This window comes from Rutidosis leptorrhynchoides, chromosome 5 (assembly GCF_046630445.1).
Source record: "Rutidosis leptorrhynchoides isolate AG116_Rl617_1_P2 chromosome 5, CSIRO_AGI_Rlap_v1, whole genome shotgun sequence".
Taxonomy (NCBI): domain Eukaryota; kingdom Viridiplantae; phylum Streptophyta; class Magnoliopsida; order Asterales; family Asteraceae; genus Rutidosis; species Rutidosis leptorrhynchoides.
In genome coordinates this window covers 344,528,836-344,547,961 of record NC_092337.1, presented here as the reverse complement: position 1 = coordinate 344,547,961, position 19,126 = coordinate 344,528,836, and the positions used below count along the sequence as shown (strand labels likewise).

Sequence of the window (19,126 nt, the reverse complement as noted above, 5' to 3'; positions counted from 1 at the left end):
TTTGTATTTTGATCAAAATATTTTCTCGTTCAAGCTCGAGTTTAGATATCATTGAATTCTATGAGTTTGTAATTCTCAATCTTTAAGGTCAATCTCAAGGATTGAGTAATATCAGGCTTAAAAGCTGATTTTTAATCTTTAAGGAGATTATCCTTTCTGGGGGTCTGATTCATTAGTCTTATCAAGCTAATTTGCACGACACCCTCCCCATTTTACGAGACAGATCCTCTCATGGTTAGGATAAGTCTGACCACTTGGCGACCCTGTTTGATGCTGAGGTCCGTGGATTTCCTGCTGATTTTAGAGATGACTTTTCTAGATTTTTCGTCAACCTACAGCTGGTCTGGACGACAACTTCTTGACCTAAATCAAGAAGCGCGTGTCTTTTTCGGAAGACTTTAGTTCCTTTTAATGATGGAATTGATTCATCGTGTAGATCCATCTTTCCTTCAATAAACTGGGTAAAACAGTTACTTTAGTCCAAAACAAAAGTACCTGCAATAATCTTGTACAAAAATATGTGATATATGTTTTAAAGAACTTTGGTGAATTTTTCACACACTTAGCTTTTATTTATTTTTATTTTTGCCTTTTTATTCTCCTTTATTCCTTTTTAAATGAATTCTAGTATTTTGGGTTGTTTCTCAATTTATGTCCCTTCCGAGGTAACAATAATTTCGGCATTAACACCTAGTTTTATCGTTCATAAATATGTATAAACATGATTTTGAGTTCATTTAGTTGAAAATTTTTTAAATTTTCACAAAATTTGGCAATTAAACCAAGTGTAAACCCGAGAGAATTTATAACCCTTCCCCACACTTGAGATCTTGCAATGCCCTCATTTGTAAGAAATCAGTAAAAATTTAAATTCATGAGGGTGATTAGCGTAGAAAAATGATTAAAAATACCGAGTTTGCAAACATATTGTTGCTATATCACATTTGATATTTTGCGTCTTGTCGTCAAAATTAGTACATTTTGCTGAACTTAATGACAGTCTTTGAAAATGCGCTGTTTTACCCTGTTTTGTACATAAGATAAACTACAAACATATATATATATATATATATATATATATATATATATATATATATATATATATATATATATATATATATATTAAAATCTTTATTTATTAAAACAATTTAAATGAATAATTTTTTAAAATTTAGTTTCCTTTTACTTTAGGTAGTTTCGGTATGTTTACCTATTCCGTCCCTCAACAAAATTTAAAATTTGTCGTTTTGAAGCGATTGTTTTTAAAAGCAAAGATTTTTGGGTTTTTTAATTTTTTTGGCATACTTTAAATTAATAAGATTAAAAATAATGATAATAAAATTTCTCGTCCCTCCCTTGGGTAAAGTAATTTCGGTTCAACGACCTAATCTTCAACTCACGATGAATTTTAGAAATTATTTTTTAAACTTAATGAAATAAAGTAAATTTTGTTTTTAAATTTACACAAAACTTAAATTTAAAAAGCATATTAATTTCATACAAAACCTATAAAACAAAAAAAAAATTCAGAATGGAGGGAGAAAACTAGTTCTTTAGTGTCTGCTAGTGGAAAAGACCAATCGGATTCCATTCTCGGAACTACACGAGAACAGAACAACTAACTCCAGATAGCATTTTTTTTTTAGAAACTTTTGAATCTCCCCACACTTAGGTAGCTGTGGTGTCGAAATTGTGATTAACTTCATCGTCAATTTCTCTTGGACCATAATCAACTTGAATATTTGTGACTTTTTCTTTAAGCCAGTGACCAGCTTCTTCCGTAATATCCACAAATTCAACTAGTTTCGCCTTTTCTTTAGGCGACAGATTGGATACTAACCGGTTACATAACTTAAAGTTCCCCTTACTTCTAGCATCATAAACCCGTTTAAAAAGTTTCTTCATTGAACTGTTAATAATGGGGTCATTTAATTTGGTATCAACTATGGGGTTCTTTGTTATCAGGTCATCATTAGGTGTTGCTTCATTTTCCCCACACTTAGGCATTTTATTATTATTAAGCACTACCGTTGGAGTTGGTAAAACAACATGATTCTTACCAATCGTTTTTGCTGGTTCAATGGTTTTGGTTGGTGGAGATTTAGACTTTCGAATCATAAAGGTGATTGATTTCCTATCATTACTAAGTGTCATTCTACCCTTTCTTACATCAAATAACGCCCCGGTGGACGCTAAGAATGGTCGACCTAAAATTAGAGGAATGTTTGGGTCCTCTTCTATGTCAATGATAATGAATTCGACTAGAAAGGTTAAATTACCTACTTGAACGGGTAGGTTATCAGTAATTCCAACTGGGTGCTTAATGGTTTGATCAAGGAGTCGAACACTCATATCCGTTGGAGTTAACTTACCTACTCCTAATCTCTTATATAATGAAAGAGGCATAACACTCATACTCGCACCTAAATCTGCTAGTGCATCATACATGACACAATCGCTAAGTAGACAAGGAACAATACATTCACCCGGATCAGCTACCTTAGGTGGAGGTTTTGGTGGAACTGTCTTCACCGGGTTTATTTTTACGGTTTTTGTTTCTTGCACTTTCTTATTCTTCTTCTTCTTCTTTCCAGAGGTATCACAAACTTTATTACCTATTACTTGCTCATACTCAACTCCTTTTCTTGGAAATGGGATGGGTGGTTTGTATGGTGCCACTACTGGCTTTACATACTCAGGTGGTGGTAGTGGTGTAACTTCTTCATTATTACTCACATCTAAAACCTTCCCATCTTCTGATGCTGGTTTTTCAGAATTTGTTGACACCATGTTAACATTCTCATTCCGAGGATTTACTTCAGTATTACTTGGTAGCTTTCCTTGTTCCCTTTCACTCATCAATCTAGCAAGAGTACCTACTTTTTTTTCTAGATTCAAAATGGAAGCTTGTTGAGTTCTAAATGACTGATCAAACCTCTCATTCGTTTGGGTTTGAGTTTCAATAAATTGTGTTTGAGATTCAACTAGCTTAAATACCACTTCTTCCAGATTTGACTTTTTCTCTTCGGTTTGTTGTGGTGGTTTATACAAGCTGGGTCTTTATTGATTGAAAGTGTTGTTTTGAGTTGGTTGGTTATTCGGACCTTGTTGGTTATACGAGTTATTGTTGGGTCCATTTGGATTGTAAAGAATGTTTTGATTTCGATTAAAGTTTAGCCTTGGCGGTTGATAATTATTTTGATAATTATTTTTCGGCCTTTGGTTCATGTAGGAAACATTCTCACATTGTTCCATCGTTTGCTCAATGTTACAATCTTTCATTAAGTGTGGTCCACCGCATTTCTCACAACTGATTCGTATTGCGTAAATATCTTTATTCATCTTTTCCATTCGTCTCTCGAAAGCATCTATTTTTGCGAAAACAGAATCAAAGTTATGGCTATAATCGGCTCTAGCCACTTTAGATGAATGAAAAATGTCTTTTTCCTGATGCCACTCATGAGAGTGGGATGCTGTGTTATCAATGATCTTGTGAGCTTCGGTTGCAGTTTTCTTCATAACGGAACCACCAGCTGCTGTGTCGATGTCTTTTCGTGTGGCGATGTCTACGCCTTTATAAAAGATTTGTACTATTTGAAAAATATCTAAACCGTGTTAAGGACATCCTCTCAACATCCTTTCGAATCTTGTCCATGCCTCATATAACGTTTCATTTGGCTTTTGCACGAACGTGGCAATTTCTCCTTAAAGTCTCATGGATTTAGATGCCGGAAAGAATCTTTGAAGAAATTTCTCAACTAAAACATCCCATGTGTCAATCGTTCCTTCAGGTAACGATTCTAACCAATCTTTGGCTTCTCCCTTTAAAGTCCAGGGGAACAACATAAGATAAATAGTTTCATCCTTAACTTCTTGGATTTTAAATAGATTACAAATCCTATTAAAAGTTCGAAGATGTTCGTTTGGATCTTCTTTTGTTGTACCACCAAATTGGCACTGATTGGTGATCATGTGTAGGATTTGTCCTTTGATTTCAAAATCTGACGCTCTAACATCTGGCTGATAATTGGCGTGACCTTGGCCCGTGCGTATGGCTCTCATTCGGTCTTCCATACTTTGAGGTTCCGTTATTTCCATAATTGAATTTGTTGAATCCGAATCACTAGAAGATTCTGATTTAACGGTTTATGATTCGGGAGGAATTATTAGTGGTTCGGGATCTTGGAATTGTCCTTGAATATCCTCCGCGTTCTCAATTGTGAAATCAGGTTCAAAAAATGGATTATCGGAATTTTGATTTGGGGTACTTGTTCGACTAGGAGATGATTCTAAAGAAAAATCAATGGCGACAATATTGGCTAGATGTCTTGATCGAGTTACAGGTGGTGAACGTATGAAAGGTGGTGAACATTTTGCTCGGTGCATTCTCTAAATATCCTATTAGTTATAAAGATAAAAATTATATAAGTTATCAAATTAATAGACTTTTCTAATTTTGCCCACGTTTCGAATAGCCAATAGATGCAGCAGGTAGCCAGGACCCTTTAAATCGGAAGCCCACAACTCGCCACTAACAAATCCAACTATTACTACGAGCCAGAAAATTTTGGATGTCTATCAATTTAACCGCTTAAAATAATTTTTTCGTTGAAATTTAAAGAAGATAAAAATCTATGTCCTAAAAACTAGAGCGTAGAAAGGAGAAAGAAAAAGAAGCGCGCCGAAAAACGTCGAAAAATAAAAATAAGAAAAACGTCGAAAAATAAAAATAAGAAAAACGTCGAAACTTAAAAGTCTAAAAACTAAATCTAAAAAGCTGTGCCTAAAGGTATTAAAGCTTAAAAGGAATTCTATATCCAAAACGGCAATAACTTAAAAGTCACTAAAATATATAAATGGCGTCGCAAAATTCTAAAGCGCCTAAATCTTAATCTAAAGAAAAAGCACTTAAGGGATTTTACGGCAAAGCCTAAGAATCTAGAAATAAAAATAAACTACGGCAAAATACTAGATTAAAACTAATTACGAACGAAAAATTATAAAATTACGCTTTAACTAATAAAAAGATACAAAATATAAAATAAGCTTAAAGTTATAAAAATACAATTTTATAAAAATATTATTTTTGTATTATTTATTTTATAAAAGTATCAATTTATAATTAATAAAACTAAATTAAACTAAATATTACAAATTAAATACAACTAAAACTAAATATTATTAAATTAAAAACCCTAATTATAATTAATTAATAATAATTATTATTTAAACGTAACCCTAATTCGTACAGCTAAGGTTTCAGACCTGTCAGACAGGCTTATGCGATTGCATGGGGATATAGTTATGATATCATGCGGTCGCATGAACAAGGAGTCCAGCAATATTTTTGGGCTTTTAATCGGCTCGGCCCAAATTTCTATTTATTAATTATTTGATTTCAGTTTTCTCTTTTTTTTTTATGAAATAAGAAATAATATATTTTTACAAAAATAATATATTTTTACAAAAATATAGTTTTACTAAAATATAGCGTACAAATATAGCGTTTCGCCGAGTCCCCGGCAGCGGCACCAAAAACTTGATGTGTTGCGAGTAGGGTACGAAATACTATTATATTTTACTACAAAATACGACGAAATATTACACAAGTTTTATTAATTTAACGGATGGGTATACCTAAACCTTGCTACAACACTATAGGCAGTGTACCTAATCGTAGAGTAGTGTAGTTTTTAGTAAGTCCGGTTCGTTCCACAGGGAGCTGGTGATTACGTACTATATTTTTAAGCGACTATATTTATATAAAATATATAATTATATATAGTAATATTATTATTATAAAAAGGGGGGTTTTACCGTTTAATGACTGGTTTGTCGATTTTATATTTTAAACGTAAAGATAAATGACGATAATTAAAGTGCGTAAAATAAATAACAATATTTAAATGACGTTAAATAAAATTGCGAGTAAATAAAATGACAGTAAATAAAATAACAGTAAATAAAAATACGATGAGATATAAAATAGAACAATTATGCTTATTTAAACTTCCGTAACCATGATGTTTGACGTTTTGATTTTAATTTATTACTTTGGGTTAATTGTCCTTTGTCCTGGATTTATTTGAAACCTATCTGGTTTTCGTCCATAATAGTTCATCGGTCACAATTATAAAATGCTAGTCAAATTAACCTTATTCCCGAAGTCAAATATTTCAACTAATTAGGGATTCGAACTGTAACAAGGTTTTAATACTTTGTTTAATGATTACACCAGGTTATCGACTATGTGTAATCCAAGGTTTTAATACTTTGTTAAAAATTACACCAATTACCCTTGAATGTAATGCACCCCTGTTTTAATTATTCCATGATTATTAATTTTCCCACTTGATCAGAATGAATAATCAATTACCCAACTCAATTGATTAATTAAATGATTGTTAAAGATGTCGTATAAACATCACTAAATAGGACATGCATAATCATTTAATAATTATTAGATTAATTAATTTGAAGATAGGTTCGACAGGCTCCAAAGAATTGTCATTCAATTAGACAATATCCCCCATCTATTAATGGTCCATGGTCCAATTAAAACAAGTGTCGGTCTTTTGTCCATACCCTAATTATGGTACAAAATTTAAGAACCCAATCTTAATATTTAGTCTAACATCACGATTACTTCGGCTCAAATAAGCATAATAATAACTTAGTTACGAGAGATTAATTTAAAAAGAAAAAACATAGCTTACAGTGATTATTTATCGCGAAGCGTTACCCGGACAGAGTTCCGACTTAAAACCCATAAAACATTTCTTACAATAACTCAATTATTATTAAACTTAAATTAAAATTATAAATATATATATTTATGTTACAGAGTAAGAAAGAAAATATGGTGCCTAAAACTCTCGAGCAAACTGTCTTTTTATAGAATGTTGGCCTGCTATAGTAACCCATGCGATCGCATGGGTTTTATGCCTATTTCTCATGCGATCGCATGGCCGCCAGATCCAGCTCACATATTTTTGTCTTTTAATTTGCCGACGGTTTTAATAAATATATATAGTATATATATAATTTTAAGAATTATTTATATATTATATTATATTTATGTGCATAGTTGACTTGTAATTTTAGGTCCGTTGCGTCGCGCGTTGATAGTTGGCTCAGGTCCGGTTCGAACGTCCTTTCGTATAATTTAATATCTTGTACTTTGCATTCCGCAACTTGTACTTTTGTAATTTTGAGACGTTTCTTATCAATAAATTGAACCACTTGGATTGTATCTTGTACATTTAAGCTTTTTGGACGTTTGCGTCTTCAAATCTTCATTTTCGCCTTTTCTCTTCGCACTTATTTATTTAAACGAATATTACTTGAAAATAGAACAATTGCAACTGAAAACTTTACATATTGGAAGGATATTGCACCTAAATATATGTTCATTTGGAGCACTAACAGTAGCAATGTCGCATCCTTGGTAGAATATTTGTACTATTTGATAAGTGTCTAAACCATGTTGCGGACATCCTCTTAACAACTTTCCAAATCTTGTCCACGCCTCATATAGAGTTTTATTTGGATTTTGCGTGAACGTAACAATTTCTCCTTGAAGTCTCACGGCTTTAGATGCCGGAAAGAATTGTTTAAGAAAATTTTCAACTAATACATCCCACGTGTCAATCGCCCCTTCAGGCAACGATTCTAACCAATCTTTGGCTTCTCCCTTTAAAGTCCAGGGAAATAACATGAGATATATCTGTTCATCCTCAACTTCTCTGATTTTAAATAGAGTACAGATCCTATTAAAGGTTCAAAGATGTTCGTTTGGAACTTCTTTTGGTGTACCACTATATTGGTATTGATTAGTTACCATGTGTAGGATTTGTCCTTTGATTTCATAATCTGGCACATTAATGTCTGGCTTAATAATGGCGTGACCTTAGCCCATGCGTGTGGCTCTCATTCGATCTTCCATACTTAGAGGTTCCGTTACTTCCATAATTGAATTTGTTGAATCTGAATCACTAGAGGATTCTAATTTAACGGTTTGTGGTTTAGGAGGAATGATTAGTGGTTCAGGATCTTGGAATTGTCCTTGAATATCCTCCGGGTTCTCGGTAGTGAGGTCGGGTTCAAAAAATGGATTATCGGAAATTTGAATTGGTTTACTTGGTCGACTAGATGACGATTCTAAAGAAAAATCAACGGCGACAATATTGGCTAGATGTCTTGATCGAGTTACAGGTGGTGAACGTATACAAGGTGGTGAACGTTTTGCTCGGTGCATTCACTGAATATCCTATTAGTTATAAAAGATAAAAATTATATAAGTTATCAAATTAATAGACTTTTCTGATTTTGCCCACGTTTCGAATAGCCAATAGATGCAGCAGGTAGCCAGGACCCTTTAAATCGGAAGCCCACAACTCGCCACTAACAAATCCAACTATTACTATGAACCAGAAAATTTTGGATGTCTATCAATTTAACCGCTTAAAATAATTTTTCATTTTGAAATTTTAGAGAAGAAATAGAAAATTCTATGTCCTAAAAACTAGAGCGTCGAGAAATAAGAAAGAAAAAGAGTGCGTCGAAAAATAAAAGGTCGAAAAATAATAAAAAAACGTAGCGCGTCGAAACTTAAAAGTCTAAAAACTAAGAATTAAAAGTTGCGTCTAAAAATATTGAAGCTTAAAAAAAAAGAATACTATATCCAAAACGGCAATAAATTAAAAAAATCCTAAAATCTTAGAACGGCGTCGCAAAATTCTAAAGCACTTAAATCTTAGTCTAAAGAAAAAGCACTTAAGGAATTTTACAGCAAATCTTAAAAATCTAGAAATATAAATAACTGTGGCAAATACTAAATTAAAAACTAATTATGAACGATAAAAATACAAATTACGTACTAAATAATAAAAATATACAATTTATAAAAAGAGATAAAAATGATAAAATTACTAATTTTTATAAAAATATTTATTTTATAAAAGTATTAATTTATATAATTAATAAAACTAATTAAACTTAAAAATTACTAATTAAATAAAACTAAACTAAATATTAAAATAAACTAAACCTAATTAGGTTTTAATTAATAATAATAATTAAATTAATCTTACCCTAAACTGGTCGTACCAGGTACCTGAGCTGTCAAATCCAGTCATGCGATCGCATAAGTTTGGAGTTATAAATCCATGCGGTGGCATGGAGTCGGTTTCCAGGCCAGATTATGGGCTGCAACAGTGTCGGGCTGAGTGGTTCTACTTGTTTTTTTTTTTTTTACTTTTTACTTTTGTTTTTAATTTTATGTTTTTATAAAATATTTATATAAATAAATAAAAACTTATATTTTAAAAACTAAAATAAAAATAAAGACACTTTATAATTTAACAAACTCTTAAAAATATATATTTTATTTTTCTTTTTATATTTTTGTATTTTTAATATTTAAAACGTATTTTTACAAAAGCGTATTTTTACAAAAGTAAACTAAGAATTTTTAAAAATCTTTTTTTTTTATAAATAGCGTTTCGCTTCCGGCGTTTTAAGCAGTCCCCGAAAGCGGCGCCAAAAATACTTGATGTTATGCGAGGTGTATACAAAATAGTTATATTTTTACTACAAAATACTAGTAAATACGATACAATTTTACACAAGTTATTTATTTATTTATAGAGTGGATATACCTAAACCTTGCTACAACACTTATAGGCAGTGTACCTAATCGTACAGTATTGTAGTTTTTAGTAAGTCCGGTTCGTTCCACAGGGATCTTAGCCAAGTTTAACGCTATATTTTTAAAAACTATATTTGTAAAAATATAAATATATATATATAAGTAGTATTATTATTATAAAAAGGGGGTTTTTACCATTTAATGACCGATTTGTCGATTTTAAAACTTAAGTCGCAGTTAAAACCTAATGTAAAATATTAAAAATAAATATAACTTAATTTTAAGCATAAAGTAAATAACGATAATGAAATTGCGATAAATAAAAATGCGATAAATAAAATGACGATAAATAAAATTGTGATAATTAAAAAGTACGATAATTAAAAGTTACGATATTAAAAGTGCATTTAAATAAAATGATAGTAAATAAAAGTGCGATAATTAAAAGTGCAATTCAATATGAAATAAAGGAATTATGCTTATTTAAACTTTCGTAATCATGATGTTTGACGTGTTGATTTTAGTTTATTACCATGGGTTAATTGTCCTTTGTCCTGGATTATTCAATATGTCCGTCTGGTTTTTGTCCATAACAGTCCATCAGTCATAAATATAAAGTGCGAGTGTCCTCGTCAAATTATCCTTATATCCGAAGTCAAATATTCCAACTAATTGGGGACTTAAACTATAATTACACCAAGTGTCCTTGTATATAATTCACCCCTGTTTTAATAAGTCCATTAACTATTAATCCATTCCCGTGTCCGGTTAAATGAACGATTATTAGTACTTATAAATATCCCGCTCATCGTGTCCGATCGAGTGTATATGGTTATTTATAGGTACGTCCAATTGTAAATCTTTATATTAAATTAACAAACTATCATTTAATTAAACAAATATAAAGCCCATTAATAGCCCATAGTCTAATTTCCACAAGTGTCGTTCTTTTGTCCAAACCCCAATTATGGTACAAAGTCCAATTACCCAATTTTAATATTTAGCCCAACATCACGATTACTTCGGCTTAAATAAGCATAATAATAACTTAGCTACGAGACATTAATTTAAAAAGTTTGAACATAACTTACAATGATTAAAAATAGCATAGCGTTACACGGACAGAATTTCGACTTACACCCTTACAACATTCGCTAACATACCCTTATTATTAAAATTAAAATTAAAATTATAATATATATATATATATATATATATATATATATATATATATACGTGAGATAGAGAGATGAGAAAAAGATGTGTTTAAGTTCGACCAAAACTGCGAAATTTATAGGACCTGACCCAAAATTTGGGGCCATGCGATCGCATGGAAATTGCACTTCCAGGCCATGCGATCGCATGGCCTGCTTTTCTAGCTCACACAGATTTATTTTCTTGTTTGCCGACGGTTTATATATATATATATATATATATATATATAATTTTAAGAATTATTTATATATTATATTATATTCATGTGCATAGTTGACTTGTAATTTTTAGTCCGTTGCGTCGAGCGTTGAGAGTTGACTCTGGTCCCGGTTCCGGATTTTCGAACGTCCTTTCGTACAATTTAATATCTTGTACTTTGTGTTTTGTGTCTTGTACTCTTGTAATTTTGAGACGTTTCTCATCAATAATTTGAACCACTTTGATTGTACTTTGTACTTTTGAGCTTTTTGGTCGTTTGCGTCTTCAAATCATCGAATCTGTCTTTTGTCTTCACCTTTTATTATTTAAACGATAATTACTTGTAAATAGAACAATTGCAACCAAAATCTTATCTTTCTTGAGGGATAATGCTATGAAATATATGTTCATTTTTAGCATTATCAGTCTGCTAGGGAAAGACCATTCGGATTCCATTCTCGAGAACTACACGAAAACAGAAAATCTAACTCTAGACAGCATTATATTATCTTTAAAACATTTGAATCTCCCCACACTTAGTTAGCTGTGGTGTCGAACTTGTGATTAGCTTCATTGTTGATTTCAATTGGCCTATCAACAACTTGCATATCTCTGACTTTTGCTTCAAGCCATTTGTTGATTTCCTCTGTAACATTCACAAATTTAACTAACATCACCTTTTCTTTAGGTGACAAATTGGATACTAATCGGTTACATAACTTAAAGTTCCCCTTAATCCTAGCATTTTGAATCCGTTTATAAGTTTCTTCGTTGAACTGTTGAAAACGGGTTCATCTAATTTCGTATCAACAACGGGGTTCTTTGTTATCAGGTCATCATTAGGTGCTTCTTCATCTTCCCCACACTTAGGCGTTTTTATTGGTTCAATAGTTTTGGTTGGTGGAAATTTAAATTTTCGGTTCACAAAGGTAACCGATTTATTACCATCACTAAGTGTCATTCTACCCTCTCTTACATCAAAGAACGCCTCAGTGGTTGCTAAAAATGGGCGACCTAAAATTAGAGGAATATCAAGGTCTTCTTCCATATTAATAACTATGAAATCTGCAACAAAGGTCAAACTTCCTACTTTAACAAATAAATTGTTGGCTATTCCAACCGGGTGTTTAATGGTTTGGTCAAATAATTGAACACCTATTTTGGTTGGTCTTAATTTACCCACACTTAATCTTTTGTATACGGAAAGAGGCATAATATTCGCACTTGCCCCTAAATCTGCGATTCCATTATACATAGCACCATCATTAAGCAAGCAAGAAATGATAAATTCACCTGAGTTTCCTACTTTAGTAAGTAGAGTTGGTTTGTTAACCTTTTTCAGGTGCTCTTTTCTTGGTTCTTTCACTTCTACTTGAACTTCTTGTTCATATTTTTCTTCGTTTCTTGGAATGGGAGGTGATAATGCTAAAAACGATCATATATTTCATAGCATTATCCTTCAAGAAAGACAAGCTTTTAGTTGCAATTGTTCTATTTAAAAGTGATATTCGTTTAAAAAATAAAAGGTGAAGACAAAAGACAGATTCGACGATTTGAAGACGCAAACGACAAAACGCTAAAAAGTACAAAGTACAATCCAAGTGGTTCAATTTATTGATAAGAAACGTCTAAAATTTACAAGAGTACGAGCCGCAAAACGTAAAGTACAAGATATTAAATAGTACAAAAGGACGTTCGAAAATCCGGAACCGGGACCAGAGTCAACTCTCAACGTGCGACGCAACTGAGCTAAAATGACAAGTCAACTATGCATATAAATATAATATAATACATATATATATATATATATATATATATATATATATATATATATATATATATATATATATATATATATATATATATATATATATATATATATATATATATATATATATATATATATATATATATATATATAATAAGTGTCGGCAAGCTTGCAAACAAATGATCCTGAGCTGTAAAATGGTGCCATGCGATCGCATGGCCTGGAGGCATAAACTCCATGCGATCGCATGGAGTCCTGTAGCTGCCCAAATGCTATAAAAAGCAACGAATTCGGACGAATGAATTACACCTTTTTTTCTTCTTCTTTCTCTGTAATCATAATTATATTTTTAATTATAATTTTAATTTTAAATTAAGTTTAATAATAATTGGGTTATTGTAAAGAATGTTTTACGGGTTTTAAAGTCAAAATTCTGTCCGTGTAACACTACGCGATTAATACTCATTGTAAGTTATGTTCAACCTTTTTAAATTAATGTCTCGTAGCTAAGTTATTATTATTCTTATTTAAATAAAACTAATCGTGATGTTGGGCTAAATATTAAAGACAGGGTAATTGGGCTTTGTACCATAATTGGGGTTTGGACAAAAGATCGACACTTGTGGAAATTAGACTATGGACTATTAATGGGCTTTATATTTGTTTAACTGAATGATAATTCGTTAATTTAATATAGAGATTTACAATTTGACGTATCTATAAATAACCACATACACTCGATCGGAAACGATGAGCGGGATATTTATAAGTACTAATAACCGTTCATTTAACCGGACACGGGAATGGATTAATAGTCAATGGACTCATTAAAACCGAGTTGTATTACATACAAGGACACTTGGAGTAATTGATAATAAAGTATTAAAACATTGGATTGCACACAGTCGATAACCCGGTGTAATCATTAACAATGTATTAAACCTTATTACAGTTGAAGTCCCCAATTAGTTGGAATATTTGACTTCGGGTATAAGAATAATTTGACGAGGACACTCGCACTTTATATTTATGACTGATGGACTATTATGGACAAAAACCAGATAGACATATCGAATAATCCAGGACAAAGGATAATTAACCCATGGTAATAAATTAAAATCAACACGTCAAACATCATGATTACGGAAGTTTAAATAAGCATAATTCCTTTATTTTATATCTTATCTCACTTTTAATTACCGTACTTTTTAATTATCGCAATTTTATTTATCGTCATTTTAATTATCGTACTTTTAATTATCGCAATTTTATTTACCGTCATTTTATTTATCGCACTTTAATTTATCACACTTTAATTATCATTATTTACTTTACGCTTTAAATTAAGTTATATTTATATTTAATATTTTACATTAGGTTTTAAATGGTAAAACTCCCTTTTTATAATAATAATACTACTTCTATATATATATAAGTAGTATTATATGAGTTACTTTAATATTCCAATTTGGAGTACGAAAAATAAAAATAAGAAAAACGTCGAAAAATAAAAATAAGAAAAACGTCGAAACTTAAAAGTCTAAAAACTAAATCTAAAAAGCTGCGCCTAAAGGTATTAAAGCTTAAAAGGAATTCTATATCCAAAATGGCAATAACTTAAAAGTCACTAAAATATATAAATGGCGTCGCAAAATTCTAAAGCGCCTAAATCTTAATCTAAAGAAAAAGCACTTAAAGGATTTTACGGCAAAGCCTAAGAATCTAGAAATAAAAATAAACTACGGTAAAATACTAGATTAAAACTAATTACGAACGAAAAATTATAAAATTACGCTTTAACTAATAAAAAGATACAAAATATAAAATAAGCTTAAAGTTATAAAAATACAATTTTATAAAAATATTATTTTTGTATTATTTATTTTATAAAAGTATCAATTTATAATTAATAAAACTAAATTAAACTAAATATTACAAATTAAATACAACTAAAACTAAATATTATTAAATTAAAAACCCTAATTATAATTAATTAATAATAATTATTATTTAAACGTAACCCTAATTCGTACAGCTAAGGTTTCAGACCTGTCAGATAGGCTTATGCGATTGCATGGGGATATAGTTATGATATCATGCGGTCGCATGAACAAGGAGTCCAGCAATATTTTGGGCTTTTAATCGGCTCGGCCCAAATTTCTATTTATTAATTATTTGATTTCAGTTTTCTCTTTTTTTTATGAAATAAGAAATAATATATTTTTACAAAAATAATATATTTTTACAAAAATATAGTTTTACTAAAATATAGCGTAAAAATATAGCGTTTCGCCGAGTCCCCGGCAGCGGCGCCAAAAACTTGATGTGTTGCGAGTAGGGTACGAAATACTATTATATTTTACTACAAAATACGACGAAATATTACACAAGTTTTATTAATTTAACGGATGGGTATACCTAAACCTTGCTACAACCCTATAGGCAGTGTACCTAATCGTAAAGTAGTGTAGTTTTTAGTAAGTCCTGTTCGTTCCACAGGGAGCTGGTGATTACGTACTATATTTTTAAGCGACTATATTTATATAAAATATATAATTATATATAGTAATATTATTATTATAAAAAGGGGGGTTTTACCGTTTAATGACTGGTTTGTCGATTTTATATTTTAAACGTAAAGATAAATTACGATAATTAAAGTGCGTAAAATAAATAACAATATTTAAATGACGTTAAATAAAATTGCGAGTAAATAAAATGACAGTAAATAAAATAACAGTAAATAAAAATACGATGAGATATAAAATAGAACAATTATGCTTATTTAAACTTCCGTAACCATGATGTTTGACGTTTTAGATTTTAATTTATTACTTTGGGTTAATTGTCCTTTGTCCTGGATTTATTTGAAACCTATCTGGTTTTCGTCCATAATTGTTCATCGGTCATAATTATAAAATGCTCGTCAAATTAACCTTATTCCCGAAGTCAAATATTTCAACTAATTAGGGATTCGAACTGTAACAAGGTTTTAATACTTTGTTTAATGATTACACCAGGTTATCGACTATGTGTAATCCAAGGTTTTAATACTTTGTTAACAATTACACCAATTACCCTTGAATGTAATGCACCCCTGTTTTAATTATTCCATGATTATTAATTTTCCCACTTGATCAGAATGAATAATCAATTACCCAACTCAATTAATTAATTAAATGATTGTTAAAGATGTCGTATAAACGTCACTAAATAGGACATGCATAATCATTTAATAATTATTAGATTAATTAATTTGAAGATAGGTTCGACAGGCTCCAAAGAATTGTCATTCAATTAGACAATATCCCCCATCAATTAATGGTCCATGGTCCAATTAAAACAAGTGTCGGTCTTTTGTCCATACCCTAATTATGGTACAAAATTTAATAACCCAATCTTAATATTTAGTCTAACATCACGATTACTTCGGCTCAAATAAGCATAATAATAACTTAGTTACGAGACATTAATTTAAAAAGGAAAAACATAGCTTACAGTGATTATTTATCGCGTAGCGTTACCCGGACACAGTTCCGACTTAAAACCCGTAAAACATTTCTTATAATAACTCAATTATTATTAAACTTAAATTAAAATTATAAATATATATATTTATGTTACTAGAAGTAAGAAAGAAAATATGGTGCCTAAAACTCTCGAGCAAACTGTCTTTTTATAGAATGTTGGCCTGCTATAGTAACCCATGCGATCACATGGGTTTTATGCCTATTTCCCATGCAATCGCATGGCCGCCAGATCCAGCTCACATATTTTTGTCTTTTAATTTGCCGACGGTTTTAATAAATATATATAATATATATATAATTTTAAGAATTATTTATATATTATATTATATTTATGTGCATAGTTGACTTGTAATTTTAGGTCCGTTGCGTCGCGCGTTGATAGTTGGCTCAGGTCCGGTTCGAACGTCCTTTCGTATAATTTAATATCTTGTACTTTGCGTTCCGCAACTTGTACTTTTGTAATTTTGAGATGTTTCTTATCAATAAATTGAACCACTTGGATTGTATCTTGTACATTTAAGCTTTTTGGACGTTTGCGTCTTCAAATCCTCATGTTCGCCTTTTGTCTTCGCACTTATGTATTTAAACGAATATTACTTGAAAATAGAACAATTGCAACTGAAAACTTTACATATTGGAAGGATATTGCACCTAAATATATGTTCATTTGGAGCACTATCAGTAGCAATGTCGCATCATTGGTAGAATATTTGTACTATTTGATAAGTGTCTAGACCATGTTGCGGACATCCTCTTAACAACTTTCCAAATCTTGTCCACGCCTCATATAGAGTTTCATTTGGATTTTGCGTGAACGTAACAATTTCTCCTTGAAGTCTCACGGCTTTAGATGCCAGAAAGAATTGTTTAAGAAAATTTTCAACTAATACATCCCATGTGTCAATCGCCCCCTCAGGTAATGATTCTAACCAATCTTTGGCTTCTCCCTTTAAAGTCCAGGGAAATAACATGAGATATATCTGTTCATCCTCAACTTCTCTGATTTTAAATAGAGTGCAGATCCTATTAAAGGTTCGAAGATGCTCGTTTGGAACTTCTTTTGGCATACCACTATATTGGCATTGATTAGTTACCATGTGTAGGATTTGTCCTTTGATTTCATAATCTGGCGCATTAATGTCTGGTTGAGTAATAGGATGACCTTGGCCAGTGCGTGTAGCTGTCATTCGATCTTCCATACTTAGAGGTTTTGAATTTTTCATGATTGAATTTATTGAATCCGAATCACTAGAGGATTCTGATTTAATGGTTTCTTCCTCGATAATCTCTGGTTGTATGATTGGTGGTTCAGGAGGAATGATTAGTGGTTCAGGATCTCTGAATTGTCCTTGAATATCCTCCGGGTTCTCAATTATGAAGTCGGGTTCAAAAAATGGATTATCGGAAATTTGAATTGGAGTACTCGTTCGAAGAGATGATGATTCTAAAGAAAAATCAACGGCGAAAATATTGGCTAGATGCCTTGATCGAGTTGCAGGTGGTGAACGTATGAAAGGTGGTGAATGTTTTGCTCGGTGCATTCACTGAATATCCTATTGGTTATAAAGATAAAAATTATATAAGTTATCAAATTAATAGACTTTTCTGATTTTGCCCACGTTTCGAATATCCAATAGATGCAGCAGGTAGCCAGGACCCTTTAAATCGGAAGCCCACAACTCGCCACTAACAAATCCAACTATTACTACGAACCAGAAAAATTTTGGATGTCTATCAATTTAATCGCTTAAAATAATTTTTCTTCAAAATTTAAAGAAGATAAAAATCTATGTCCTAAAAACTAGAGCGTAGAAATGAGAAAGAAAAAGCGCGTCGAAAAATAAGAGTCGAAAAACAAACGTCGAAAAATAATAAGAAAGTAAAGCGTCGAAACTTAAAAGTCTAAAAACTAAAAAAAAATTTAAAACTTACGTCTAAAGGTATTGAAACTTAAATGCAATTCTATATCTAAAATGGCAATTACTTAAAAAGTACTAAAATCTATAAACGACGTCGCAAAATTCTAAAGCGCCTAAATCTTAATTCAAAAGAAAAAGCACTTAAGGAATTTTACGCCAAAAGTCTTAAAAATCTAGAAATATAAAAATAACTACGACAAAAACTATAAATTAAAACTATATATTACGAATTAAACGATAAAAATGATATAAATATAAAAAGGAACCAAAATTATAAAAATACAATTTTTATAAAAATATTATTTTTATATTATTTTTTATAAAAGTACTAAATTTATATAATTGATAAAATAATTAAAACTTAAAATACAAAATTAATTAAAACTAAAACTAATTATTATTAAATTAAACCATAATTATAATTAATTATTAAAAAAAATCTAACCCTAAACGCGTAGTTAATGTTGTACTAGGTTCAGCCTGTCAGAGAAGCTCCGCGACTGCGGTGCTTTCTGCCTAAGTGGCTCCGCGACTGCGGAGTAATGCAGTCTCTGAATAAATTGTAGGTTCAAATCTGCTCGGCCGTTTCAGATTTTTTTTTTATATTTTGATTTTATATTTTCGTTTTCTAATTTTAATTTTTAGAAAATATAATTTAAATAAAACTTATATTTAAAAAATTTAAATTAGAAATAAATTTATAACCTAAACATTAAAAATATAAATTATATATATATATATATATTTATATATATATATATATATATATTTATATATATATTTTTCTATTTTATATATTTAAAACTTATAAAAAATATATTTTTACAAAAATAGATTAAAACTAATA

The 19,126-nt window shown here is 30.6% G+C and overlaps 1 non-coding gene across 1 annotated transcript; it reads left to right on the top strand.

Annotated features, from left to right (window-relative positions):
* Positions 1-3,607: 3,607 nt before the first annotated feature.
* Positions 3,608-3,714, top strand: LOC139851117 (small nucleolar RNA R71). The gene has a single exon (XR_011760477.1). It is a non-coding gene; the product is annotated as a small nucleolar RNA R71 (small nucleolar RNA).
* Positions 3,715-19,126: the final 15,412 nt, after the last annotated feature.